Source organism: Sminthopsis crassicaudata, chromosome 6, assembly GCF_048593235.1.
Source record: "Sminthopsis crassicaudata isolate SCR6 chromosome 6, ASM4859323v1, whole genome shotgun sequence".
NCBI lineage: Eukaryota > Metazoa > Chordata > Mammalia > Dasyuromorphia > Dasyuridae > Sminthopsis > Sminthopsis crassicaudata.
This window is the reverse complement of record NC_133622.1, coordinates 234,390,376-234,394,415: the sequence shown is the minus strand read 5'-3', so window position 1 is coordinate 234,394,415 and position 4,040 is coordinate 234,390,376.

Here is a 4,040-nt window from a genome sequence, read left to right as displayed (position 1 = left end):
ATTTGTAACCTGGGGATCCAAGAGAAGGACCAGACAACAGTCCAGAGAGACCAGCCAGATGTCCGCAGCCCTTCAGACGCTGATGGCAGCGATGCCCCTCCTGACCGTGACCAGAAACACCAGACACAGTTCCAGTGTTGCAGCTGAAATGGACTATTTCGGGTGATACGCAATATAAAGACTGTAAATGGACAATGGGCCTGCTTGCTCCTCCCGTGGCTACTTGCCATATGGTGGCCTGGGAAGAGGCTTTGCCCTATGCTTTCTATTGAAGGACTATGCTTTTAAATTAGTGGGTGAAAAACCAACACACCCACCTGCCATTGTTATTGAGACAATGTTACTGGACATGACTTTGCTTATGTGCACCTGTGAAACTAGAATTGTTCTAGAATTGTGAAAAGTGCAATAGTGAATTGTGATAAACTAGAATTGTTCTAGGATTGTGAAAAGTGCAATAGAGAATTGTGATAAACTAGAATTGTTCTAGGATTGTGAAAAGTGCAATAGAGAATTGTGATAAGCTAGAATTGTTCTAGAATTGTGAAAAGTGCAATTGAGAATTGTGATAAGCTAGAATTGTTCTAGGAGTGTGACAAGTGCAATTGAGAATTGTGATAAGCTAGAATTGTTCTAGGAGTGTGAAAAGTGCAACAGAAAATTGTAAGAAACTAGAATTGGTCTAGAACTGTGATAAATGTAACTAGAATTGTGACAACCTACCTCACTGATATTTGTTAACTAGAATTGTGATGTTTTACCTTGTTGACTTCCCACCTCAGTGTTGACATCCTACCTCATTGGCATCCAACCTCTTTGGCCTATTATCTCGAGTATGACTTTGATGAATGGGTTGAACATTTGGGCCACTGTTGAGCCTGATTCTCATTGTCATACTTCTGTTTACTGATTTGCTGCTTTGTACCTCCTTGGGCATAACACTGTCATCTCATGGATCAAGCTATAGCTGGTGCTAAAAGTTTAGCTTGATGAGATGTGCGGTTCCCGCAAAACAAGAGAAAGGGAATTGTAAGGGCCCTTTAAATGGGCAGACACAGTGCATCGGGATTGAGGCCCAGAAATAATTTCTGTGGATATTAGGACTGCCCTTGGGCGGGATCCTGGCCATATTGAGATAGCTTCGTAATGGGTGACTCTCTCGCTGATTGGCTGTGTGTGTGACCTCACAGGCCCTATATAAGCCCACTGCAGGCAGCAACCGCCCTCTTTAACCTCCTGCTGTTCACCCTGGCTCCTAGCCTGGGTGGCCAAGCCAAGATGGGTAGCCGAAAGAGGTAAGGATTTTGGTAGTGAACACATGGGTCTTCTGACCAGGTGTTCACTCGGGAACCAACAAGTCAGGGCATCAGTTAGGGCATTATGTGAGTAGGTATAATAAAGGCTTTTAAGATTACATGTGGTTGTTCTTGAGTGCGCTACCGGTTACTAAGCTATAGATTCAAGAGATTGTGGCCAGAGACCTTAGAAGGCCTCAGAGGAGGCGAGCCGGGTAGAGCTCACACTGCAAAGGACAGTGGTCAAAGGTACTCTGGTGGGTCTAGGATAGACTAGTAATTGTAACTGCCAGGAGAGCACGTTACAATCCAGGGCAGGTGGTGAGCTCCTGGGTCCTGGCCAAGTTGTCAAGAACCCAAGAGCAGGAGGATAAAGCAGACTCTTGGCCCCACCCCCTGACTAAAATGGGGGCTCTTGAGGGAATATTCAAGATGGAACAGATGGTCACTCAGCAGTGAAGGTCCCTGTGGGGGACAATCACTGAAGGAAGCTTTTGCCTCTGCTTCCCCAGGGCCAAAACATTTTTTGGCTTTGTGGCAAGCTTCCCTGGTCCTCAGTTTCCTTACTAATAAAAACAGGGAGCTGTACTAAATGGTGATAGAAAGCCTCATCTGTAGGGATTTGTAGGTGACAAAGCAGCTATCATTACAAATCTCATTTTACAGATGAAGAAATAAAGGCTCCAAGGGAAAAACAGGACTTACTCAAGATTGTATTGGTTTGTATTGAGCTTTCCACTAAACTACCTGGCTTTTGAGGGGGGAGGTTAGGGGACACAGTGAGAAGGGTACCAGTGATGGCTCCAGTGCTCAAGAATCAGAGGATCTGGGTTCAAATCCTGGCTTTGGCACTCTAGTTGTGTGTCCAGGAGCCACTCATTGACTCTAGGTGGAGTTCTTTATCTAGAACTTGAGACCTCTGAGGTCAATGATCCTAGAACAAGGAGTCAGGAGCCAGGAGGTACAGTGCCAGGTTGGCTGCTCATGGGTTTGCTGGATCTATCCACAGACAGTAACTCTCCATCTCTGGGTCTGTGTCTCTGAAGCTCTACAAAACAAGAGTGCATTAGAGACACTCCTGGCTAGGGGGCCTGGCTGCGCCTCTAAGCCATATGGTCTCCCAAAAGCCACCCACTTAAGAATATTTTCTGTGAGCCTTCCTGGTGTAAAAATTATCTCTGGGGAGTCTCGTTAGAGACCACTGCATGGAGACAATTGGCTGCAGAGAAGCAAGAAATTCCCCAAAGAGACTAAAGCTCCCCATGATGGGGAGGAACATCCCTTTCCAGAGGGACTTTAAAAAGTCCAAACTTCATGGTGGGACGGGGGTGGGGTCACCTGGTGGGAAGGACAGTATGATATAATAAAAAAAAAAGAAGAAGAAGAAGAGTTCAGCCTCAAAGAAGCTGAGATTTACCCTGCTGTTACTTAGAAGTTGTATGATCTTAGCAAATCCTTTTGTTTTTCTGGACCTCGGTCTTCTTATCTATAAAATGATGTGGTACAACCAGATGGCTTTTGAAAGGACCCTTCCAGTCCTGTGACTTCTTTTAACAGAGGCTTAGGGTTCTATGGGTTCTTAGGGTTCAGAGACCTGAAGAAGATAAGACTTAGCAGGACTTGACAGCTGTCCTCACTATTGAAGAGTGGCCACGGAGATCAGATATTAATTCTTCTCCTTGACCCCACAAAGTCAGAAATGGGAGCAGGAGGTGGAATTATTAAAATGGCCAGCTGAAGTCTGATTAATGAAATGGGTCAGAGTTAGAGATGTAGTTTGGGGTCCACATTAAGAAAAACCCTTACAAGTGACAAGAAGTGGAGTTTGCAGGCTCTGCCTTGTGAAAGAGTAAGTTCCCCATCAGTGGAGGTGTTCAAAGGGAGGTTGAATGCCAGACCATTTATCTGAGAAGTATTCAAGAGATGCCCAACAGGCACAAGCTGGCAGAAGGGTCCAATTAGGTGCCATACAGATATACTGTCAATCAGATCAATAAGCACTTAGCAAGTGCTTATTATGTGTCAGACACTGTGGGAAGGGGTGAGAGCACAAAGAAAAAGCCAACATAGTCTACCCTCAATAAGCTTATTTTACATCTAATAACTCCATAACCTCCAGGCTTTCTTCTCCCTCTATGTTCTGTTTGAAGGTTCTTTTTCCCCTCTAACATTTTATATTCTAAGCTCAGCTCCAAAGGAGACTTATGAGAGGATACTTCCTCCTCACTCCTTGGCAGAGATGGGTGTGGGACCTTGCATATATTGTCAGATTTTTACTGATATATTGATTGGTTTTACTGATTTTTTTTTCTCTTTTGCACAAAATCTTTGCAATGGCTCTCTAGGGAGGATGCAGGGAGAAATTTAGGCAATGTAAAAACAAAAGATATCAATGAAAATTTATTTTAAAAAACATTCTATGTTATAAGATACACGTTATATAACATATAATATAATATAATATATATGTTATATAACTACAATTATAAGACTCTGTTCTGCCTTCTTGGGTTTTTACAAGCCCTGGCATTCTGCATTGTAAAGACATTTCAAGCTGTAACATCTTGCATTCTAAGCTCTGTTTTAATGATCTACAATTACAGATTTGATGATGAGATGTCTAGATGGACACCAGTACAGCTTGAAGGAAACCATCAGGAAAAGATTCTTAAACCTTAAACCTTGGGTACTTAATTTTTTTTTCTGAATTGGGGAGTGGGGAGTGGGGTGGAGCTCGATCATACA